General features: G+C 42.5%; 1 protein-coding gene across 3 annotated transcripts in view; it reads right to left on the bottom strand.

The window, feature by feature from the left end:
• Positions 1-26,878, bottom strand: part of LOC140665221 (uncharacterized) — a 181,229-nt gene that overhangs the window by 68,200 nt on the left and 86,151 nt on the right. Inside the window, exon 1 of one of the 3 annotated variants that reach the window (XM_072891044.1) lies at positions 5,361-6,728. The exons of the other annotated variants lie outside the window; for them this stretch is intronic. The gene's annotated coding sequence lies outside the window, so the exon portion shown is untranslated. Of the gene's footprint in view, positions 1-5,360; positions 6,729-26,878 lie in introns of those variants that run through there. 3 annotated transcript variants of the gene reach the window in all.

Here is a 26,878-nt window from a genome sequence, read left to right as displayed (position 1 = left end):
TTCTCGTATATACATAATATAGCTTTATATATATATATATCTTTTCCTCATTACCAAATATTTCATTTATACAATTTCAATCTTATCTGAAATGAGTACTGATTATTACGCAGCAATAAAACTAATTATTCTATATATATGTATTTTCAGAAATTGTCTGACAAAACTAATTAGAAGCATGAAATTCATATATTGAACACGTTTAGTACAAAACGTTTCGACGAAACCGCGAAAGCATCGATAATAATGCAGGCTAATGTGGTCCATTTAGGTATTAACCTCGAGCATAATATTTATCCGACCGCTCTAAGTAATAAATCCTCTTTGTGATTAATGTATCGAGGATTATTTCAGAAAAAGAGCGCGCTGCCTCATGCACGACGCGCTTCGACGTTTTTGTAAGCTCGGATTTACATTTTTCATTAATATGCGTTCAATCATTAATTATGTATACCTACATAAAATTAATTTTTTAGCATAACTCGTACTCACAAAAATTGTGTTATGAAATATCGTGTAATTAAATTGTAAAAAAATATTTCGATGATTATATATGAAGCTGATACTTTTAATTAATACAATATATTTTATTACTTATATACCTATATATATATATATATATATATATATATATATATTATAAGTGCTCCGGAAATTCTTATCTACGATAGAACCTTAAAGAATTATCAATGGACGCCAGAAAATGTACAACGTCACATGTTTATTGACACTATCTATCGACACGTAATTGCTCGTCCATTTAACATAATAAACATGATGCAATCGCATGATAAATTCGCCTACTAATGTATCATTCTATCTGTCGTCTTTTCCTGCCATTTTTATAATTATTCCAAGCTTTATATTTAATTTCGAATCGTTTCTGAGAATATTGATAAACGTAAGTTTCACCATCTGCCGTTCGTATTATTGCGATAGTTACAGTCAGACAGAAAGGACGAAATTGACATTGCGGACTCGCTCGCGCTAGCAGACGTCTCGTCGCCGGAAAGTGGCAGTTTGCAATTAAACGACGATGTTATCGTAAAGGGCGGCAGGCTCGGTTAAGCGTGTACATGGCAGCGAATTAAAATGTAAATACTTGATTAAAGTTAATCCCGGGCAGGTGAATAAACCTGGTACACAAAGACAGAGAAAGAAATACGGCACGGTTCCGCAGAGTGGTGAAAAGAAGGAGGCAAGGGGGAAGGGGGAGGGGAAGGGGGAGGGAGGGAGGGAGGGAGAGAAGGAAGGAAAGCGAGATATCCATAGTGGTCCTAAGGGGTGCTTTTTATTGCCGCTTTTTATTAGCTGAGTAGGTGTACTCCGTTCCACCGTTGCCCCTCAACTCTACCTCGAAGCACTCCGAGCCACCCTCAGCTACCAACCATCTCCCTCCCCCTTCACTCCCCCGCCTCTCCCTCCCGCCGCCCCCCTCCCCATTTCGCCCCTCTGCCGTCACTTCTCGCGACCCACCGCCTGCGGAGCCGGGCTGGCGTGTGGAGCGCGTCGGAGGGTTGATTAAAACTAACGTTGCGCCAAGAATTACCCTGTGAGATTGAAAATTAAATTAATATACAAAACCCCCGCCCACACCCGAGGCTAATTAGTTATATGATAGTAATTAAAAGTTAAGTATATCTTCGTGCACGGACGTACTAGCGTACCCACCGCTTCCGGCTGTCATCCCCAAAACGGCCGTGAGCAATCCTTTAGCCCCGAGTGGATATTATACTTAAAAAAAAGAAAAAAAAAAAAAAAAAAAAAAAGAAAGAACAACAGAGAGAAAAAGAACACAATGTGTCACTCTGGCTTCCTAACTAGCTTCCTAGATATTTTTGCAAGCCGCACTTTCGCGGTACATCTAATTATTTAATTAATTTTCACATATTTTAATCTATTAAGTTTGACTTTTTAATTAAACGTTCCAGTGTTAGCGAAAATATATAAAATATAAAGACCCTTCCTCTATTAATTTTAATATTCAATTCATAAAAATGCATGAGCTTTATTAATTTAGTGCAGCTGCTGTTTTCACAGTATAAGTGAAAATTGGTATACAGCAATATATTTACTATCGTTGAGGGATATAGGAGAAAAAGAAATGGTCGCGCAGCTGGCATGGCATTAATTCTCATTTGTTGCGCGCTATCTTTAGACGTGCGATCGGTATCATCGGATACTAGCAACAAAAGACAAATTACCTGGCCGCGCTACGCGATCTCTCTCGCGACGCAACCTTGGTACGATAGCACGTGTTAAACGCGCGCGCCGCAGTTCCCTGCCAAACTGAAAATAGTCGGCGAACTAATATCGCGACGTTGGAAATATTTTATACCCACGTTATACGGCGCACTTATATTCGAGCAACTTTCCTTACGAGTTATAACGCGCCCGCGCCCGCGCTCGCCTTATATTCGCCTTCGAAAATAATTTCGCTAACCGTGATTCCTCTTACGAGGATAGCAGGATGACATGGCAATAACGCGAAAAAAGCCCAACGTGGTCACCGATGCGCCATAATGACAATTTTCAAACTATTGTTGCATGAATCCCGTTATTTCCCGACTAAAACGTCATCTGATTTGCACAATTATTTTAGCGATTTGTGCTAATAAACTTGCAGAAATTACCGATATCATCTAAATCCAAGTGATTCGTAGAATAACAGAATTATAGAGAATTATGTAGACTAATACACATATTCCCCTCATTTCTAATTACGTCGGCCACGAGATTTTAATTAGTTCGATCAGCCATTCGCGCGTATCTGTCATGAGATAGCATCATGTGAGATGTACAGTATGGTTCAAAAATTAATTAATACGGAGGATTAATCTTTTTTCTACGTGCACGTATCGCGTTCACAAATTTATATCAATAATAATAATGTAATCATCGTCGAGTCTCTTATCAGAAACCTGTAATTTTAGGAAAATTTTGTAAAATCTAACGAGAACAAGTTTTCAAAGCAAAATTAAAAAATTGCATCGATTAATACGAATAAATTGTATCGGAGAGAGAGAAAGAGAGAGATACGTTTGTTGTATCTCAATTTGCAGTTAATCTCGTATCATTGATAGAAAGCGCGTGTCAAAGACACGGTACTTTGCCAATCTCTTATCCATTTAACGCGACATAGAAGCGTCGCGCGCGACTAGATCCGGATCAAGATATCTCTTACAAGAAATCACACAAAAAAAAAAAAAAAAAAAAAAAAAACCGTAAAGGCAGCTATGTACAACTTAAATCTGGAAATTGTTAAATCGAAGCTAAGAATCGTGTATATAGTTGAGCCTCTTTTTTTTAAATCTCGAGCTACTTAAAAAACTTGCTCTCGTTAAAATTTAATTTAAATTTTGGCAAAACATTTTTGTCGATTAGAGTTATCTAGCAATTTAAATCGCCGGTAATTAACGGCGCGGTTTATGCATTCGCGAAGAACGCATAAGGCGGAAGAGCAGTGTCTCCGCAAAGAATATTTGAGTTCGACTCGAAAGTTGAAAACCGCTTGGCCGCGGGCCAGGGCTCACGTAACTACTTGTTTTGCCAAAGCGACGCGACGTCCGCCGCTCTTCGCCTTCCGCCACGACGGCGGCGTAGCCAGTCGATTTTCGAAAAAGGTTAACACCTAGTCGTCCGGATCCGACCGCGACGACCACGTGGCAGCGGACGCGCCTGCGTGTCCCGATCTCTCTCTTTCTCTTTCGCAGCCTTACTCGGAAATTTCTTCTCAGTCTTCTCGTAGCTATCGGTCGGCGCAATGTTTCCGTCGCGGAAAACAATTTCTGCTTGTACGGGACGATCAGAGATTACAATCGTACAATACAAGAAAGAGAGAGAGAGAAAGAGAGAGAGAGAGAGAGAGAGAGAGAGAGAGAGAGAGAGAGAGAGAGACAATGGTTTAATTTTATAAGAAATTAAACACGTTCAAGAATCCGAAAATGTAAAGTACGTCTTTACAAATCTATTGAAGAACGTATATCTAAAAATCAAAATAGAAATCTAAGGTTCTTCAAAGATCTAAATATATCGATGCAACAGATGGAGATTACGAGATGTGTAAAATATTTAAAATTATAATAATACAAGAGCAAAGACGCAAATTTCTAAAAATGCAAGGAGTTTAAGATTGGAAAGCTTAGGAAACTATTAGTTCGCAGCTGGTCACGAATTAGAACTGCGACAAACACGTGCTACGAGCTGTGTTGGACATTAAGCCCCCGAGGGTTAATACTACTCTTCTGAGTACAAACGCGGGAACTTTGGTCGAAGAACGAGAAATATTTTGATTGCTGCTGTGTAAACGAGAGGACTTCACACGTGGACACTAACCCTTCCCACCGACAAAGACAGACTACATAGGGACAATGTTTTCCCATTTGCAGGTAGACGACACGTCTATCTAAAAAAAGAATCGTAGACACTGATCATCACAGAACATGTATCGGGCGAGTGAACTAAACCTTCGACCAAAAATACAAGCTCCATAAATGGGCTTTTCGATATATAAAAATTTATATTTGCGAATAATATAAATTTTTATATACATATTTGCCACGAAACATGAAATGTTTAACTACGGCGTATGTAAATAAATGAGATTTGGATTGAGTTGTATAAGAGTACCTTCGATTTTTAGTTTATAAATATTGTATGCACAAATTTAATAAAATGTGAATTTATATTCGCGCAGAAGCGAATAATTTTTTAATTTATATTATCTGTAAAGCTTTTAATATTTAATTAATAAACGCATAAGTAAGCAGAATATGAATTCATGTGTGTGACCGGTCTATTAATTTTTCATTTATATATTTTCCAGTAAATAGAAATGGTGCTTACATTTGCAATGGATATTTTAATTTTTAAATACGTTAGAAATTTATAAATACCGGTTAAATTTATATGCAATGTGCGGATCAAGTTTTAATATATATGCGAATGTATAAATAAAGATTGATAGATAATTATGAGAAAAGCCTTATTTTTTCATATCCATGCGTAAACAAGCGCAATATTCTTTTGTATGTTTATAATAAATTAACTTTTATCATATATACGTATATGCATGATGTAAATTTCGTGAAAATTTCGTCGATAAATTCATGGAAATAAAAAAAGAACAAAAAAAGATCCTTAAAAAATATCCTACTCTAGAATTCTCTCTTCTCTTTTTCAATATTTCATGCGTCTACATGATCGCGGATCGGTTTCTCGAATCGCGCCTACATGAATTGGATCACCGGGTCGGAGCGAGAGTCCCGCGCTTATCGGCAACGTCGATCTCGAACGCAAAGAGATAAAAAAAAAAAAAAAAAAAAAAAACAAGAGTCGAGTTATCGGAGCGTCACACTCACCACTATCGCCGGCATGCGTAGGCTGTGTTGAATTGATCAGCCGCTAGATCCTCAGCGCGAGAAAAACAGCACTTTATTTTCCTTTTTATCTTTCACTAGACGACGACGACGACGACGACGACGACGACGACGACGACGACGACGACGACGACGACGATCTTGGTTAGATCGGCGACGGGGTTCCCCTCCTCTCTCTCTCTCTCTTTCTCTCTCTCTCTCTCTCTGGCGCGCGTGTCTCACACACGATACACACAGGGTCCTCCTCACGTCGCGCCGCGCAGCGACGCAGCGACGCGCGACGGCATCGCGAGCAGGTGTCCACGGGCCGTTCGCGAGGATCCTTCGTCCTGTCCTCCTCCTCCACCGGCTATCGATCTCGGGGAAACGCACGCACGCCGTGCTGTGCTATGCTATGCTATGCTGTGCTGTGCTGTGCTGTGCTGTGCTGTGTTCGTCGAGCACCGCGAGCGCGCCCGCAAATGTTCCGCTCCTCGGTCTCGGACGCGGCCGCGGCCTCTCTTCCAAGGCCCACTCTCGATCAATGGGACAGCGCGAGTACGTACGCACCTCTCACTCGGCGCCGATCCATTAAAGATCACAATGTCACGGATCCGCGTTCAATCCACGATACCTCGTACATTATACAAGGAGGAGATTCTCTCGTTTGTTTCCGATCGAGATATCTCTGCGATTCAAGTTGCGAGATAGCTTCTCCTCTTTGGGATCGTGAAACATTAGGCGGATCGCACGATTAATCGATGAAATTTTCTCGCGTAACTCTTTAACCTGATCTCCGATCTACTACGCTCTTAGATTCCAGACGCGTTCGAATCTCGCTGTTTTTAAAGTTAATATTGGATCGATAGCGATCCTCGAATCTTTCCTCGATCGCAAACACATTTCAACACTTCCTCCGGGCCTCTCTGTGTGTTTCGCGACGAATCCACAATCAATGTAAGTGCGTCTTCTCGAGGAAAGGAGCAAAAGGCTCACTGAATGTACCGTATAATTGCACGTGAAATGTTAACACTCGGGACACATTGAAACAGCCACGGCAACGTGCTCGCTTCGGAGAAAAGGCGAGAAAAGGGGAGTCTTAGCGGGGCTCCGCATGCCTCTTGACACGACACATTTCCGCGAATTACACCAAGACTGACCTCGACTTGCGAAATCCCTCGCACGAACCTTCGCCACGCTCGAGTCAAGGCGAAACCGTCAACCGATCGCGGGTAGAGCGGTGAAGCGGTGGAGCATGTCGCGGATCGCGGTTCGCGGATCGCGGAGAGCACACCGCGCGACACGCACGTAACAGAACGGAGCGGCGACGGACCGATTCGCACTGCACGACGTCGGACGAACGAGTGGCGGCCGGAGGAGCCGCCGCGTCGTCGGCTTCCCCCCACTATGCGGCGCGTATCAGAGTAGCGGCGGAGGGGAGCGGGAGGGAGCGCGGCAGCGGGAAAGAGCGCGAGAGCGCGCTGCACGCGGTGAGAACGAGGATGGGGCGCGGGAGGGATGGTGCGCGGTGCGCGGTCTTCGGAACCGCAGCGACGGAGGGAGCGGCGGATAGATGGACGTCAGGGGCGTGAGTGAAGGAGGGGCATCGATACCGGTCCCTCCGCGCCGCGGGGCCCCTTTCCCCCCCCCCGGGCCAGAAGAGGTGCCTCCGCGCCGCTCGCTCCTCGCTCCTCGCCCCTCGCCCCTCGCCCCTTGCCGCTCGCCTCCCATGCCCTCTGCGCCGCGGCGCGGCGCGCGCTCCACGCGACTTTGCGAGTGAAACATTTCGCGGGTTTTGTGGACGAGCGAGAGGGACGCGAGGCGCGAGGGATGCGCGGAGGCTGCGAGAGGCGAGGAGAGAGGAGGGAGTGGAGGAGAGGGTTGGGTGGGAAGACAACAGTATTCCCGTTAATTGAACGACTCGCGCGGGGCGGAGGAGCGCGTCGCGGGGAAGTAGAGAGGGGAGGATTACTTGCAGTAATTACTTATTTTTATTACGCTCCGCCTCGTCGTGTCTCGCACCAGAGCGAGTGGCCGCGCTCTCGTAGCGACATGTTAGAAATCTTTTCTCGCGTTTCTCGCGGTATTGCGAGACGATGGGTTACGTACCGGCAACTCGCCTCCAATCCCCCAAACTAAACGTCTTAGCTTTAAATTAAGTGCGAGAGAGAAGAAATGCAAAAAAAAAAAAAAATAAAAAAAATAAAAAGCAGAAGAATAAAATTAGTAAAGAGCTGTTGGTAATTTTGTTTAAATTTATGTTATATAAATATACATACATAGCAGCACGATACATATAATTTCAAACAATTTCCTTATAAGCAACACAATCTGGCAACGCAATATCGATTGTTTTCAACGATGCTTTGATTACAAAAAAAAAAAAAAAAAAAAAAAAAATCGATATTTCAACATCAACGATTTTTTTTTTTTTCACTGAAAAATTCAATCTTTATTTTTGTCGAGTCGAATGCAGTGCATGCCATGACGTTAATCTAGCCAACTAGATACTTAGAACATCCGACGGGTGAACGAACCGGTAAAGAACTGAATAAAATCGTTTCGGATCGACGATAAGTCGGTATGCGATCGATTTCAGTTTTTCGAGCTATTACGTAGTAGTAAACACGTTGAACCATTACTGCGTTCTTTTTTCACCGTTCCTTTTTGCCAAATCGGAATTATAAAATCGATTTACATACTTTAACGTATATGCGATATACATTTCAAGAGTTAACTTGTTTCTTTTTTTTCCAATCAGTTTTCTATTTAACGATAACTACATTCTTGAAGGCGTTGAAAGTTTAATAAACATTACAGTGCGCCAACACGAACATCGCTATCGATACAATCGTGCAATCTTGGAACGATATAGCGGATACGAATATAGCGGTCTTATTGCAAGTATAATAGATGTGTTAATCCGTCCAACATGTAACGTACAGATCGGCTATTGCAATAGCTATTATTTCAGATGTAAATTAAACACGACACATTTACGTATAAAATATATCGTGCGAATCTAGAATTAAAATCCAGAAGAGAAAATGAGTAAATATATCTCTCTCACTTGCTCCCCTTGCGAGCTTCAACCGAACGGTCCTCTGTAATGTTCACGGTTGCCGGACCAGAGAGTGCACTTGTCAAAACTTTTATCTCAGCTCGCATCTACCAGCGAGAGAAAAACACGGAGCGGAGGTGAGGACAATGCCTGGTTCTGCGGAAGGACCTGCGGGAAGAGGAGTGTGAGCGAGAAAAAAAATAAGCCGACAGAGGTTTCGGATAATTGCGGCGGATAGTTCGGAAAAGGCGCCGACCGGCCTTCCCCAGCACGCCTGTCACAAGACATTAGGATTTCTATCGTAGATCCTGCCGTCCGCAGGACTCGTTAACGAATCTTAGGATTGTTCCTTCGTAATCCAATAAGGATGAGACTTCATGCCGCGACTATTTTTTTACTTCGCATCAACGATCCGCCTAACAACGAACTAATAACAACGGATAAAGTTGCGGCTTGAACTTTCGATGTAATCAATTCCTGTTAACTATCGAAATTAAATTACTCACATTTTTCTATCCCTCGAAATTCCGTAAGTAAAAATAATATACCTTAAAGAACCTTATTCGTTGAACCTGGTATTTGAAATGAAACAAGGTAGATAACATATTCGCGAGTCACGTGATGCCCGCAGGTATATGTCTTGCGGTCACGTGGTGGTGACCTTAGCTCGTTTCTGCTCTAGGGTGGTCGGCCCTTTGGACAGGTCAGTTTGGGATTCGGAAGCTGCATTGGGGCGGGGCGGACGTCAGATGGAAAGCAGTTCTAATTTGATACCAAGTCGAGAGGCCAAACAAACAGCTACATCCGAGATATAGACTTGCTTCCAACTGACATATTAGTGGAAGAGCTTTGATGGAAATTATTATATCGACTAATAATAACGCGTGTAATAATACGCGCGTAATGTTACGTTATGACATTCGCGACATTATTGAGAAAGCTCAATTTAAATTTGTTTCTCCATAAATTAGAGATATGAGAGATAAGTTTTTTGATAAAAAGATATCTATACATATAATCATATCGCATAAATTTCTACAAGTTTGAAGTTCTGCATTTACTATGAAAAGATTAAATTTAAACTAACGATAAACGATAAACGGTACACGTAACGAACGTATATAATATCGATATAATATCGATATAATATCGATCGCTCGCCATCCGGCGTTATCACGTGGACGAAAAGACTTTGAAGCGTTCTCAGAGGCTCGTCGATTCTCGCGGACGATTCTTGCTCGACCTTTTTTCCGCAAACTTCCGAAGGTCATTACGAGGTTTCCGAGAACGCTCGGGACTCGTAAAGCCCTGTCGTAAAAATCGCCAAAATACACGCACCTTACATGGTAGCCCTGTGTAGGCGGGTGTCATATCCTCGCAAAATCATTGCCACTAAAAAAAAATCAGAGGTTTCCGCAGCAAATTTATAACGGTCGTCTTCGGATAGCATGGTGTGCGTGCCTGTCAAAGGTGTTGAATATTTCTCGCTGTAAAAGCAACGTGCTGCTTATTAAAAGCAAAACATAAGAATCGTAGTAGGTTTTGGCCAATAGAGAGAACGTTTCTGTAGCGGAGGCATCCCGCATGTTTCTGTAGTAGAAGCATTCTGTGAATTTTTCACCGCAGTTTACTAGAGATTTTCAAATTTTTACTTTCATTATTATACTTATTTTTCTAATTTATTAAAGATCATTCAAGTAATTTAGCAGTTTTTAATTTAATTAATTTCATCTCGCGAGAAACACTAATATTTTACGGGTATTTATTCTATTTGTAACACTGAATTTTTTGGCAAGTTTCTTCAAGTTACGCTGCGTATCGATTTTGGCAGAAATCCGTCGCTTTTGAAAAATGCGAACGACAACAAAGGACGCGAGCGTACGTGAAGCTTAAGAATCGGTCGGGACTTTCGCGGAGCAAATATGTTTTTGCGGTAAATTTGGCCGAGTAAATGCAACGTCGCGGGGCTCCCTTAGCCACCCTTAGCTTTATTAGCCTTTCCTTATCCTCCGCCCCTCTCGTCTCCTTAACATTCCGCATTCCCCGCAACCCGCGAGCGAACTCGACGCTCGACGCTCGACGCTCGACGCATGATCCCGATCCGTATATAATGTGCATGCACGGAGATTTGCGAGGCATTATGCGCGCCCGCCTCCTCGAAATGCAGCTCGCATATGCGAGCGCTCGAGTGCGCTTCGAGTGTCGCGTAAGCTACGTAGGAAAAATATGTTCGACGGGGCGCACTCGTGCAAGGGTGGGTAATTGGCTCTCTTGATCGCAGGACCGCTTTTCAATGTCCTCTCTTCCCCCTTCATCTCTTCGCCCTTCCGTGCCCTTCGTCAATCTTCCTTGACCGTCGACGCTGCTACCGCCATTTTTGGTTCGTGCCCGATTCTCGTTGGTGATCCAATATATTGACGGATCGCTTCTGTGATTTCGATAGCCATTCGTATAAAACGTGACGCATTGTTTTCAATTATTTTCCCATTTTCCGCAGTATTTTTATTTTTCCTTTTCAATTTAAAATTATGTATATTGCATTGCATTAATTAACAGAGGTTAACAGGACAATTTAATAAATGTTACAAAAGCAAGCAATTCAATAAAACGCGCCGGTATTTTAATTTACGCCCGATCAATTATCGATGTGATTTATTTCGTAACGCGAAACGCGACGATGTGGCCGTATGTATGGCTCTTCGTTAAAAACTCAGAATCTCGCGACTAATAAAAACGTGTTGTACACGTACGACAGGCGACAGGGTGCCGCGCCACCCTATCGCAGGAAGAGAACATTGCGCGAGCGAGTAACCCGCGACGATAATAGAAAAATACCGCCGACGTGGTCGCGTTCGGCTTCGACATTAGGTCTGCGATGGCGATAATGATAATAAAGAGGCGGCTAACTCGGAAGACAGGTACAACCCCTCGCGAGGATAGCGGGCACCAAGGGTGACACGAGGCAGGGAACGAGAAAACGTGTCGAGCCATTTCGCGCCGAGGGATGACACCCAAACACGCGGGAAACAATGCCGTGACACGATGTAGGTAATACAATGCAGTGAATGGTCGTGCGTATCATTATTCTCGCGCTATTGTTGGCTGCTGGATAAACGACATTTTTTTTTTTTTTTTTTTTTTTTTTTTTATAGAATATCCTGCAACGGAACACGGTAGACATAACAACCGTAGTAACAATACCGATAAAAGAATAATTATAATAATTCTCTACTTTCCTTGGTTTTTTAGAGTTAAATCTTATATGTATATATTTCTCTCTCTCTCGTTTTTAAAATTTAAATCTGTCACGATATATAGAAAACATTTTTTTTTCTTTACGAATGTTCGCACGAATATAGCGTGTGCTATACTATCTATAACATTGGATGAATGAAATCGTTTTAAGTGCGTCTTCCTTTGCCATAACGCTGATATATAATTCGAACATTTCGCGGATGATCGCATTGTGACCGAGGAGCGGAAGAAAAGAGTTTCACTCGTGAAGATTAAATTGGCCAGCGGGTTGATCTCGCGGGAGTCGCTAAAATCTTAATTCCTCGTGTTGGCATCCTTTGAAAGAACCCTCCCCCCCCTCCCCCTTTCCCTCCTTCCGCTCGTTTTAAATGGGCGAGTCTCACGATTGTTGCGTTGTCGTTGGAGGACCGTAGACAAACACGTTGTACATACGGTTAGGTAATTATATTTACTTTCCTAGTTTTATTATTTATAACCGGTCCTGGTATTCTACCTTCGCCTTTTAACTGCCCCTTTCATAATTTAATCAAAATTTACTCTTGACAAATTGTTTTTGTAAAAAAAAAAAAAAAAAAAAAAATAAATTACAAAAAAATGGAAAATTGATTAAAACGTAAAAAAGATGGGTAAAAAAAATATGTTTAGCGAGATTTAAATCTAAAATAGAGATATAAATTGAATTATTCTTTAAATAAACTAATCGCACACCCACACGAAATAGTACGCGTTAACAAGTTTAAATCGCGCGCGTTTCCGATCGTTATACGTCAATGACGAAGATGGCACCTCGGCAAGAGCGGAAAGGCTTAAATAGGGGCGGCATAGAGACGATTTTGGGCAGCTGGATTCACTTGTTCCCGGTCGACGGAAGTGACGTCGCAGCCGGAAATTCGTACTGGAAATTCCGATGGGTTCGAGAGGTCGAGGAAGGGAGAGGAGTGCAACAATCAGGGTAGACCCGGCATTACGTCCCATTCATCCCCTACTAGCGCCCCTTACCACTCTCGAACCGTATTTGGCTGACAATTCTTCATTTGCGTGCAGCAAACTCTCTGCAACGTGGCGGTGGCGGTGGTGCGGCGAGGTGTTCGAACGAGATGCGAACGCGAAAAACATTTTCGAAAACCCGGCCAAATCACACGCATACATAATCAAGAATGTATAATCAAGCGCAAAGAGATTTTTCGCCTCGTATTTACATTTCACCTTAAGCGCCTTTATTGCTTTAAGAAAATATATATATATATATATATATATATATATATATATATATATATATATATGTTGTTTGTTAAATTTGGCGCAGACATTTTAAACGTTTTTAATTGTTGTTCAAAAATACACGATACTACATACGTGCGAATTGCGGATATCGCACAGCCTTTCTTCACCTGCGTATATTGTTCTAGTAGAAAATATTTGTTTCGCTCATAGACATCGCTACAATAGGATCAGGCGGACATTTCCAACGACACAGTTAGATGTACCTGCTACGTGTAGAGACATACGTTACATCGTCACTTGGCTGGTATTGTTAGAGCCTACCAATCGGCAAATTCGGTAGTTTCGCAATATTCTCGAAACTAGTTAGAGACTCGTCTTTAAGTTAATTTCTCTCGGCAGTCGTCATACATATATGCTTTAAAATACCGATGACGTTTTCACATTATTTCGCAAGAAAAATATGTACGATAAAAAAAAAAAAAAAAAAAAAAAAAAAAAAAAGAAATAATGGGAAAGATTGTGCAAAAGATAAAAATGCAAGTAAAGAGAAAATATAAAATATTCCATGATATATGGAAACAATGTTTCGCATGAAGCTGTTTCCCAGTCTGATCGATCTAATGAATTATAATTAATTGAGCTAAACCTTGTTTACCTAACTGATTAATAAAGCTGATTATTCTAATTAATAGCGGTATTTCGCATCGGGACAAGTAAACAAAGACGCGCTATTACTCGGTCAAGATTCATTAAAAGCGCAAACACCGCCGAGCGTTTGCTCGCGGAAGCGAAATTCGCACGTTTTCCGATTCCGCGCTCGCGCGGTTAATTATCTATCGCGAGGTGTTACATGATGAAATGTTTCGCAGGCGAGTAGCGCGAGCTACTACCCGCGCCCCGCGCCCCGCGTCCCGCGTCCCGCGCGCTTCCGCGCTGATTACAGCACGTTTACACGGAGAAAACTTCGGAATTATTCTCGATTATTCAAATTTGAGATCCTTGTGCTGAGTGCGCGCGCGCGCCGATTCAAATTTATGCAAAAATCTGACAACGCGAATCTCTGCTCTTATTAATATGTATCAATTTGACGACCGGTATCTTTTTTCGCACCGCGGGTCTTTCGCTGCGAAAATATATCCGCCCGACGTGACGTTCTAAAATTTCTTCTTGTTTCCATCGACAATTATCGCCATCGTATATTTGTTTTTCACTTCCTTGTGAAATAATCGATTATTGTTTCGTCGAATAAAGAATTAAATTGGACCGCCATAATTATAGGATGCGTATCAAAAGAGCGATCTTATTATATGAAACGACGAGATCACACGATCAATCACAAAAACACACTGTGAAACTATCACGGCTTTAATGCGCCGGACAAAGACTACAAAAGTGAACGAGCGGGGCCGCCCGTAGGGAGAGAGAGGAATGTGGATAGTGGAACTGTACTGGCAGGACCGACCGTATTTATCCTTTCGCCCTTCATCTAATTTCTACTTATGTCAATGTACAAAAATCTAATTAAAAACAAAAAGTCTGCAAATATTTCAACAATTCAAATATCAATTTTAATGTGAGAACAAATATTTTCGAACTTTAATTAAAAAATTTGTAATAATTTGTAATAAAATCTAAACCTCTCCGATCTTGTGGATTCTTTGATTATCCTAATGTTTGATTACATTCTTCGCTTTTCACACATTTGCTCCCTCCCTCCCTCTCTCTCCCCCCTCTCTCTCTCTCTCTCTCTCTCTCTCTCTCTCTCTCTCTCTCTCTCTCTCTCTCTCTCTCTCTCTCTCTCTCTCTCTCTCTTGCTCTCCGTCTCATCGCTTCTGGGACTTTGCAGATCGCCCCTTTTTGCCGCTGCCCATCTTCCGTTCTGTTCCGGTCTATCCCATTATAATTCCATGCACGCGCGTCCTCCCGAGAGATGGAAGAGTGTAAAACGACGGACACCTGGGCAGAGAGTTTAGCCGGTATTGTCGGGAGACAAATATGAGCTAATACGTCATCCCAGGATCCATTCAGATCCCGAGGCCGACGGCGACGGTGATCACGAATTGGCCTACACATAAATGCGCTTTAATTATTCCTTTCCACTGCTCCTCCTACCTGCTTTCATACTCAAGAAACGCTCCTACAAACGCGACATAATAAGCGACGCTCGTTAAAAAGAACGAGCTATTGTGTTGGATCTTCGTCTACTCGGCATTGACTCGGTGCTTCGGATTCTTTGTTGGAATAGATGTAAAGTCTGAAATCTCTAAACACATCTTCGCTTCCTGGCAAATGTATAATATATTATCTTTTATTACTTTAAAAAGTTTTTCAATAAAATTATTTGACACGTGATCATTTTAAAATAGATCTTTCATACTTAAATTTTTGTTTATTCGCAAATTAATGATTAATAATGCGTTGATTGTCATTGGACAAGTCATGTCGTTTATTTTTCTTAATGCGCAAGGCACACATATAAATTTTTTGCGAAAAAATTATCAACGCTAACGGCAATTTCAGAAAATTCACCGTCGCTTAAGCGAAAGTTAGGTGAAACACGCCGTCGCACTCTGGCTTTGTTTTTCTTCTCTCTCGAAGGGGCAATCGCTTTTTTCTTCCTCCCTCGGGACTTTTGCCCGCGGCTGTTCAGGTATCCCTTCACGATAAACACAAGCGATGACTGCGATCAAAGTATCACGAGCCATATAATTGGAGCATTCGTGGGCTGATAGATAATGTTGCATCAAACACATCATGTCGCTTAATTATCATTTCGTCTCTAAGAGAGAGAGAGAGAGAGAGAAAGAAAAATAAATAAATAAATTTACTCGCCACACGCATTGTGCACAAGTTGGCTAAACGCATAACGTCGACATTTATTTCTCTCACGAAGTCGTCGTATCATATACGCAATTAACGACCATTCCTCTTCTCTGTTCACGTTACAACACGACGGACAAGTTGATTATTAAATATCCGCGTATTGGAAGCGATTAAACTGACATTTGTAATTTTGTTAGGAAATATTTCTAAAATATAGAGAGAGCGCAACTTGCTTTCACAAATAGATGTTCATTCGAAGCTTTCCATTCTTATCGTGAACATGTCAAGTTTCATGAAATAGATTATAGTTTGACAGCGTGGATTTCGAAGGATTATTCTAAAGCAAAAAAAAAAAAAAAAAAAAAAAAAAAAAATTATAATAATAACATGGTCCTAAAGGTAGTAATGGCCAGGAAACTCATGTCCTCAGAAAATAATCTCGTGGAGATTAGAGGAGTCGCTTAACGCGACAGCATACCGCATTCACATGCAAATGCTTGTCAACAGGTATCTACCTTCGTCCTTCGCTTACGTGCAATGCGTTCTTTCAAAATCTTAAAGATAATTGACGTAATCCTACATATAATTATCGTTGCTCGGTTGTAAATAATAACTTTAAAATGCAAAATTATTTACACATGCACAAGAATGAAATTATAGTATAATTTTTATTTGCACCTTTAAATTGCTCTGTTTCGAAAAAAATTCTTATCTAAATAAAATCTTTATACAGCCTAATAAGTATATGATAATTACATGTTAATAATATTGAGATAACAGTTACAATGATTGGAGATAGTTTTGTAATAAGTTTTTCAGAATAAAACTTGTAATAATATTGATGAAAACAGTTTGTGAGAGCAGCAATGCACAAAATAAAAAATTATAAAACTTTTCTTATTCTCAGAATTTATGATTATTATTATTATTTTTTTTTTTTTTTTTTTTTTTACAAATACTGAATTGTCGATGCAATAAACCGTGCGTTCAATGTTCGAAAGAAAGCATGATTTTAACAAGCCAAAATTTTACTCGTTGAAGGAACAAAATTAGAAACTTATAATTTCTCGTTAATTGGCGACGTAAAAGAACTAATGAGTTGTATTTTATCTCGCGAAAATGATTGCTTTATTGTAGAGTATTCATATAGTTATTATCATTCAAAACGTTGGAATCCAAGTCGTGCGCATCGTAAAGAGAGATTATCGAGTTGTGGACAAGGAGTAGAGGAGAGGCAAGGGGCATTCTCAAACTGTCGAATCGAATATCTGGGTAATGGCTTTCTAGGTCTCCCGCTGCCAGCAATACAGGCACGTCCTATACGATGAGCGCGCTAAAATTAAGAGGACGGACCCCTCATTTTCTTAAAATATTAAATCATCGTCTTGGTGTCGCAGCGGGGCTGCCTGGGCCCAGAGGAATTAAAATTCATTGGTCGGAGAAACCCATGTCACCGTCCGACGAGTACCATCGTGAATACCTGTGGTTCCCCTCGTCTGTCTCTATATCCCTATCCTCCTCTTTCCATAGATCAAAATAGAATTATAATAAAGATCATTTGTGATTTTCTAAATTTACGATTAAATATTGATGATTCTTAGAAGAATCGGAAAACGTATAAAAATAACCTAAGTGCAAACCTGTCGCATTACAAATTAATTAAAAATTGTATCCTACGCAACATGATAACATATAGCAGATTATTATCTTTTCGATCGTGAGACAAATACAATCCATTTATCTATCCTGGAAAATAATTAGAGCGTGAAGGATCGAGCGGCAAAGTCGCTCCGAGACGACGGCGACGGCGATGGCGATGGCGACGGCGACGACGACGGCGAGGGCGAGGGCGAGGGCGAGAGCGAGGGCGACGGCGACGACGACGGCGACGGTTAACGTGATGAGAGTCTTGGTGTAGTAGAGACACGCATTCCACGTATGCGAAGGGCCTGAACGGGCCTTAGGATCCGCTTAGTTCGAATGCGGGTAAGGAGAGGGTGGATACAGGGGAAGAGGGGGAGAGGGAGAGGGAGAGGGAGAGGGAGAGGGAGAAAGGAATACTGCGACAAAGGACATTCTAGGGGAGCGATTCCTCTCCTCCCTCCTCTTTCCCTCTCTTCTTTTTTCTCTCTTTTTCTCCTTGCCTGAGAGACTGCGGGATCGCGGCGGTCCGGCGTTGCCGGTTCGTCGACTTTCGGCCTTATGCTCTGCACTTACGACATGGGATCTTATCTCGAACTCGTGCTTGTAACGCGTCGCGCCATTTTTCCCCCGACGCGGTTCACGATTTCGCAATGATAAACTTCTCACAAATGAATTATACGCGCGCCAATGTACTTACAATAAATTAAAATCAATTTTTACTGTAATATAATCGATAAAAGACAGTCTGCTTTGGTACTTTTTAATATGTATCGTCAAACGTCGTTAAATTTTGTTTCGAAACGCTCGTCGTTCATGTAATTGTTCCACTTTTTTGCGCGTAGGTTTTCTTACGTTTTTCATTCGGCGAGAAACGTCGATGGCATTTCGGGAGGTCGGGTTGACAAATCGAGAAGAACATTTCCGCGTATCTTCTCTGACGAGGCGACAGAGGAAAGGAGAGAATGAAGCGAATGAAAGAGCAAGAAAAAGAAGAGAGAAGGAGAAATCTTCTCCCGAGTGGCCGGAACAAGAGGCCAGAGGAGCGGTTTTGTCGTTGCGCGAGTGTTGTCATTTTCCTCTTTCTAGAAGAGGCTATCTCAAGTAGATGGTATAAGAAGAAGCTGGCCCCTTTACCGGCCAGCGCTTTTTTGCGCCGAGTCTTGTGATTGGCGTTTTTACGTCAGTTCGATTCGATTGACTCACCGCGACGTTGCACGGTGTCGGTCACACAATTATGCCTTAACAATGATGTTACGTTTCAATTACATTCGCGTGTGAAATTGCATATGCGTGTGTTCGCCGTGAGAATGGTACGGGAGCTTGCACGTGGCAGTGTGAATCTCGGAATTAGTTTTGCATAATGAAAGCAGGACAGAGCTCGAAACAATTTGCAAGGAGTTTAACAGATCGCTTTTTGATTTATACACGTTCGATAAAAAAAAAAAAACCTTCAACGTTTAAACGTTGCTTAAGCTAAACAAAAATATTAAATAATATAAAAATATAATTCTACATACAAAATCGTTAATTTGATAATAATTTTTCCGTCTCTCGATTATATATTATCTCTGAAAAAAAAAAAAAAAAAAAGAAAGGCCTCCGCGCGCAAATTGATGCCGCTCGCGGCGCAAAGTGCAATATCGAGTCGAGCGACGCGGAATGATTTCCGTGCGTATAAACCGACTGAGATTCGGAAGACCGGGGACGGTAATGGAGGATGTAGTACGCTGGAGGGGATATCCCTCGCAGGTATCTCTGGCGGACAGACGGACGACGATGGGGTTGAGAATGGAAGCGAGAGACGATGGACCGGGCGGTCGAGCGGTGAGGTGGGGGATTAATTAATAACGTCGGTAATTGGACTCCGTTCGATCTAAGATAGCTCCTATAGCCCCTTCTCGTGCATACCACGAGAGGGATACGTTCTCCATGCACGAATACACTTGCGACACTCGCTCGCGTCTTACCTATAGCTCACTGCTTCGATTATTCTACATGATTATTCTACATTTTTTTTTTTTTTTTTTTTTCGATCACTTGTTTATTACTAACCATAACCGTGGAAAAAGAGACGCGAGAATTCTCGGAACTTGTTCTAATGAGCAAACTAAGGCCAAATGATTTAGCATCTACCGAGATATATCATGATTCTTTTCTCAACAGAGATAAATATATAAGATTGTATAGCGTTTCGATGGGGCAAAACGAACGGAACATCGTCATCGTCATCGTCATTAACATGGTTGATGTGTCGCGTACAAGGGAGCCATGCGTTTATGCGAGGTAAACAGTGCGTGGACGTGATTTAATTGAAACTCGAGGTGGCTTGGCGGCGCGACGCGACGCGGTGCGGTGCGACAAGGAGCGGAGCGGAGCGGAGTGGAGCGGAGCGGAGCGGAGCGAAGCGGCCGCACATCGCTTCGCCGGGGCTCGGTTGCATGACTCAGAGTACTCAGTCAAGAAGTCCATTGACTTGCCGAGTGACGTAAGCAATTAGTGCGCTGTTTTGTTTGCGCGGGTACACACAGCTCAAAGTTGTTTGAGTTCGAGTTCGAGTGCTGCACGGTTAGGCTCGGCGACTCGCCTCGAAAGCCCTTCCACAACCTACTCCTTCGCCTTTCCAGCCTTCTCTTTCACCATCCGTTCGTCGTTTCCCTTCTCATTCCTCCCGCGTCTTCGTGTTCTTCTCTCGACTGGACGGACGCCTTCTTCGCTCTCCATCTCTTTCTTTGTTCCCTCACTCTCTTTTCTCTCTCTCTCTCTCTCTCTCTCTCTCTCTCTCTCTCTCTCTCTCTCTCTCTCTTTCTCTCTCTCTCTTTCTCTCTTTCGCGACCTTATGCTTTGTCTCTGCCGGAGGTTCGTTTCCTCGAACCTCCTTCGTTAAATCCAAATCCGAAGGTCCATAGATCGGCCGCTTTTTTAGGCTTTGATTCGTGTTACCGCGCTAAATTGCCACCGCAATGATCTTAATCGTCTTTTGTCCCCTTCTCCCGTTGGGCGTTTCGTTGAGAATATTCTGTCTCCGTTTTCTTCATCCTCTTCGTTTAATGTAAAGGGGAAGTCCGTTTGCAAATATTTAGTAGGTCCTTGTTGGAACTCATGCACGACATTAATGAAGCGCTGGTTTAATTTAACTTCCTTCCAATTTAACTGCCGGGGTAAGCGACTGAATCGGAACATTTAAATATACTTTATACTCTAATCATTCATCCACTCTAAAGATATTTACGTTCAATATTACGTGAATGGATTAATTTACAAAAAATTTGTAAAAAGATTTGAAAATAATTTATAAAAATTACTACACGCACGCACGCACGCACGCACGCACGCACGCACGCACGCACGCACGCACGCACACACACGGACAAAATGTTTTACCGTGAATCAAATCGATGAAATTGCAGTTCGTCCTTACAAACACGCACATTCTAACGAGCGTGCCAATCACACGTATATGTCGGGCTAAAAGAAGACGGACGATTCCTCGCGAAAGGGTCGGGGGTCATCGTTGAAATTCTACCAGGGATGCCCAATATGATCGTCCCGAGAAACCGGGCCAGATTTTCGATCGCTGATTTTCGATCGCCGATTTTCGGGCCCATCACGAGCGCGTGCGTACAATAATAAGCACGGACGAGTCGTATGGCGAGAAAATAATGTGAGAACGGTTTCTTCCTAAGCGCATCATTATCTCCCTCTTCCCACCGCGGGCCGATCGATCTGTCGAGCCGATTCCAAGCCGGGCAGACCTGCAATTACTATCTATTATCTGTCGGCGTGGGTGTAGGTAATCTCGCGATCGTGTCGAGGGCCTCTCGCCTTCTTCCTTCTCAACCCGGATAAGACCAAGGCGGCGGACTGAACACACCGATACTTTGTACGTTCTTTGATTACCTCGGATTTACTCCCCTCGTTTCTGTTACTTCGGGATTACTTCCTCAACCTCTGTTGCACTTCAGCACTATTCGCTTCCCCTCTGTCACTCGAGCGGCGTTTCTTCCTCGATTTCTTCTTTCCGCGCATCTTCTCGATGCCTGGACACTTTGTATATTTCAGAGACGATTGGGGTATTATAAAGAGTAGACAAAGTTGTGTAAGAGAATATTTTCCATGTCATTTCTGCGTTGGAAGGAAATCATTTTTATTCGGCAGAGAAAGAGCGAGAAAGAGCGAGAAAGAGAGAGAGAGAGAGAGAGAGAGAGAGAGAGAGAGAGAGACAGAGAGAGAGAGAGAGAGAAAACATGTTCCGCGTAGCTCCAACACTCAGGGGTTAACGGTGCCCGATTGCGCTTTCGACGTTGACGCAAGTTCGTCCAGCCATGTAAACGCGCGCCAAGCGATACGCAACGAAAAATCCATACCGAGTGTCCGCAGCGCGCACTGAAATCTGCATATTATGAAAATTCGCCGCATGAACGCGAGGGGAGGCTGCGGTGCGACCGTTCGTATCTCGGCGTTTCGAAATAAATGTCCACGTTGATCAAATTTAAACGTAATAAATTTACTATAAATTTACATCGCGCGCGGCTCGCTCTCGTGCAGTTTGCTCGCGCGCGACTTCACGCTCGACGGCCGGCCCGTCGCGCGTATTCGCGCAAATTTATCGAAAGGATCGACACGATCGCGTTCATCGCAAATATTTATAAATGCGACGAATTAACTCGCCCGCCGGTTTCCGGTATACAACGATACGTTAAGCGATGCATTAAGATTTTTCTCATAAGGTAATGGCGCGCACAAAGCTCAACTTAAGCCAACTTACTATTTAGTCAGACTTTTGAAAATATTTAACTTAGAAAAATATTTGAAAATGAAACATAAAACGAGAGAAATAGCGTCGCAAAAATAGAGTCAACAGATGGTGTAAATTTCTATCGGCTACACAAAATCGCTCGACACATCTATTAAATTTTACAAGACGTGTAAGTAGTAACTCGACTAACGATATCATATTCGTGATGCTGCGTCGATTCTACTTGTAATGTTCATTTATTTATTTTAAAATTTATTACTGCATATACAAATATTTCAGCATATGACTTTGAGCTTGTTTATACATATATATATATATATATATATATATATATATATATATATATATATATATTGCAGAGTGTAATTCTAGCGCTGTTAGGTCGCAAATATATTTTTCGTATCTTTTTTTTCCTTTCTTTATTCAAACATCGCATTAAAAGATCCTTCTTTTCGCCACATCAGTTAAGGATTAACAGAATCAGAACTGCCAACTCAACTGTCTTCGGCCAAGCAGTTCAGCGTATCGCGATAATTGCGAATTACGCGCGCTTCGAGGTTCGAGAGAAGGAAAGTAATTTATCTCGGCATGCCCACTCGCAGTCCATAAAAATGTAGCGAGATGTTACCGAAGGCGAGAGGAGGAGGAGGAGGAGGAGGTCGTTGAAACGCGCGCGCGGCCTCAGATCCTTTTTCCTCTCTCTCTCTCTCTCTCTCTCTCTCCCTCCCGATCATCTCCCTTCTCCTCTCGCTCGCTCTTGTTTCGCCCCTTTTCTCCCCTTTTCTCCCCTAACCCCCCCGACGCGGTAATTCCCATTCCACATCCCATTCCCCAAGGGGTTAGTTTTCACGCGGGTTAGGCGAGTAATATGAGCTGCCACTCAAGGGCCGTCCTGTATTACCGTTCGAGTAATTATGGCAAACCCTCGCACGGACGCGGCTGGCACCTTCGGAACGACGAATACATTGTAGCCTTATGAGTTGAAATTGTTGCCGGAAAGAGAAGGGGAGCCGCTCTCGTTTCTGTCCGCCGGCCCGATGGGTAATTAACCCGGAACCTCGTTTCGCGACAGACTGATTTCGCTTATCAGCGAGGGAAACCTTTCGGATTCTAAAATTCCGAATTTTGACCCGTCAATTAGAACTATGAAATTCTACATCATCTATTGTAATCGTGCGTAGCGACTTTATATACTTTTAATTGGAGAAATTTTTTTTAATTTTCAATCGCTTATTAGCTCAAATAGTACCAGTAATCCGTCCTTTTTTTTCTGCCAAAATCACAAGTGTTCTCCCCAATTTGTCTCTCAGCATTTCCGAAAGAAAAATACAGAGAGAGAGAGAGAGAGAGAGAGAGAGAGAGAGAGAGAGAGAGAGAGAGAGAGAGAGAGAAAGAGCGCGAGCAGCTGTCTGAGCTACTTAACGATATAAATTTTCTCAACTTTCGGAGCGCGCGTGCGGTAACGCCATTAATCGCGCTGCATTCTCGCGAAAACGCGTGTGATTTCGAGGGCGGGCGACTCGGAATCGATGGAGCGCGGAATCGGTCGCGGAGTACCGACCAATTAGTCGGCCGATGATTGGCGCGTGTAAACCGAAACGATGACGTCGCTGGCGAACCGACGCCCCCGCCGTTCGTGAACCGGCCCGGACCTCGGGCTCCACGCACACCGACGTCCGGTCCCCTCTTTCTTGCACGCGCGTACACCACTCACAATATACATGTACACGCATATATAAACGCACACGCGTACACGCCAGCCGCGCTTCCACGTTCCTCTGTCCATCTCACTCTCACGCACTGGTGCGCGCGCGCGTTCCCTAAGTACGTCGGTGTCTCCGTCTCTCTCGGTATTGCGCCCATAGCGTGTTTCTCGGGAGCGCGAGCCAACAAATATCCGTGTGGACGGTTACAGGGCGGACTAATGGAATTGATTAAAATGTGTTCGATCAACCGAACCGCGGCTTGCCCGCCCTCCCCCTCCCCCTCCTCTTCCTCCTCCTCGTCATCCACCTCCTTCTCTCGCCAGCGAAACCACCCACTGCGTCCCACTACCCTCTCGTATATACCCTCGACTATACTATCGCGTTTGGCCGTAGAACCTGACGAGCGCAATCGAATATTTGCGTTTAGGTGGGCACGTCGACGCGGAAAATGCTATCTTTGTCAATTAATTCAACCTGTTGTCGCAGGTCAGCCGCGCGGGCTCCGTCCTTTTCCTATTCCCCTTTTCTCTCTCGTTTATTTCTTTCTCTCTTGCGCGCACGGATTATTATCGCATCGTTTCTTCAAACCGTACCAGACGCGATTTGGAAAATTAGCGGTTTCGCAGATCGCTACGCGCGGAAAAGGGACATTATTCTGGAAAATTAAGTTCTAAAGCGGAGTCATAACGAAAGTTATTATTGCGTTTAATTTCATTGCAAGTTTAACCAAAGCTTTGGATAAAATAGAGAGAGAGAGAGAGAGAGAGAGAGAGAGAGAGAGAGAGAGAGAGAGAGGAAGAAAATTTATCTTCTGCTAAATTAATAATATAAATAACTTTTTCCTCTTGTAGCTATAATAAAATATATATTTTATAGATAAAATTATAATAAAATAATTCCAAAGAAATTCCTTAAAACAAAGAAAAAAACAATCTTTGATCGATACATGTAAATAAGAGATAAGTTAATACAAGTTACGCGTACGAATTTTTCCAACGTGGAAGATCCGGAAATCAAACCGGATCTTCGCGCTTGATTCTGACGACTATCATAAATTCGTTGAGTTGGTGGTATCGGACAGTTTCCCAAGCGGATTATCGGGGCGCCATGCTTACGTAGGTGCGTACGCAATTAACGACAGTGAGCCGAGTATAATGAAGACCGGTCGAGCGTAGTCGGGCCAACGTTTGCGAGTGAGAGAGGAGAGAAGCTACTGGTACAAGTGAGACGATAGAGACCAGTTCATTAGCGACACTCACGACTCGCCTCGGAGACATCTATTTTATTTATTTGCTTATTTTTCGCTCCTTCGTCCCCTTCGCTCGCGCGTTCACTGTCCTCGATCGGCCAACGTGAATACGCGGCTGTCCCGTTTTATTTCTTGACCAATCTCGCTCCATTCCCTTTAAACCTTCGACGTTCGAATTACATGGCACGTCTGAGAGTAAATATGAAAATATATTGAATATGGCAATATTGTCGAATCTGCATATATATATATATATATATATATATATATATATATTAATTGAAAATCATCAGAATTTTCATGAAATGTTTCTCACGTCTCTAAGAGTAATCTAAGGATCACATATACACATATACACGTACATTTTCTTAGTCTTTAAGAGTACCTACATTAATTAGTCTTTAAAGGCTTTTAAGAGGCTTGAATGCTTGAATGCTTTCATGAATCTTAAACAATGCTGAGAAAGGGAAATCTAGAAGCGTGTTTTCTACAGAGAATACAAACTGTTTTTCTCTCGGAAAAGATGTACTGTTAAAATATATAAATATTCTTTTTATATATAAAAAAAAACTCGAAAGCTCAAATATTACAAAAATAATATTTTTTTTTTTAAAGAGATAGGACATTATCCCACACGATGTTATTTATGGTCGACATTGCAACTTGTATAATTACAAAATGAACATTTTGTTATCACTGTTGCGGTATTCGCGTTGAGATTGAATTCGCGGAGGATACGGGATCGGGCTCTCGATTTAATAGCTTACCACGTGTCCCGACGAACCTCGGCCTCACCGCTCGCTCGGCTTTATTCGCGAGTGGCCGTTTAAGCGGCTAACTGTATAAATGAGAGAAACAGGATTTTCTGCGGGATAAGGAAGAAAGAGAGAAAGAGAAGAAGGAAAGGAAAGGAAAAAAAAAACCTATTACCATCAACTCGGCCGCCGCCGCCGCCGCCGCCGCCGCCGCGTGGAAACCTGTCCCTAATTGATAGGAAATTCCTGCGCGCGAGTACCTGTGAGATTTTTCAGCGCTCCTAACAGGTTGGAACTGGATACTTTGCGACGATTTGTAATCCGCGCGTCTCGTTCGCGGCCAGGGCCGTCTTTTTGTCATGTGACGGGCCCGTCTAACGAAAACAAATCAAACTTTTTCTACGCAGAAACCCTTACGCAATATTTAAAAAAAAAAAAAAAAAAAAAAAAAAAAAAAAAAAAAAAAAAAAACAGAAAACAAAAAAGAGCTACAAGTAAGGAAAAGAAAGTAGAAAATATTCGGCTGGACTAATATATATAAGTTAATTAAATTTACTCAGCAACTAATCTCAATTAAATTCGTCGGTAATCGCTGGGAATCCAGGGGGGCGGATTAATTATTCCAGTTTTAATTTCTTTAAGATAACTTGTTCTCTCTCTCTCTCTCTCTCTCTCTTTCTTACAGGATACAAGAGGAGCAATATACGAAAGAAATTGATGCAATCGTTAACGCATTAAAGCGCCGACGCCGCGGTAGCCTCAATTTTACGAGACATACTTTGCAAATTAATCGACCGCCATCTAATTGGCCTTTAATTGGTCTCGTGTAAATTATAAATAAATGTCCTGTGTGCATTAAGCAATGGAAATAAACGTAACGTATCTCTGCGAGCGCAGCGGGGGTTCGTACGGAGGAATTTCGTAAAAGTCCTTGTAAAAATGTGGCTTTTGATAGTTTCGGCCGGATTCATTCGGCCCCTTTTTTTATTAAAAGCGCGATCCGCGAGATTTACGCCGCCAATTAGCCGTGCCTCGCGCGTAATGAATT

Source organism: Anoplolepis gracilipes, chromosome 4, assembly GCF_047496725.1.
Source record: "Anoplolepis gracilipes chromosome 4, ASM4749672v1, whole genome shotgun sequence".
Classification (NCBI taxonomy): domain Eukaryota; kingdom Metazoa; phylum Arthropoda; class Insecta; order Hymenoptera; family Formicidae; genus Anoplolepis; species Anoplolepis gracilipes.
This window is presented reverse-complemented; position numbering and strand designations above follow the sequence as displayed.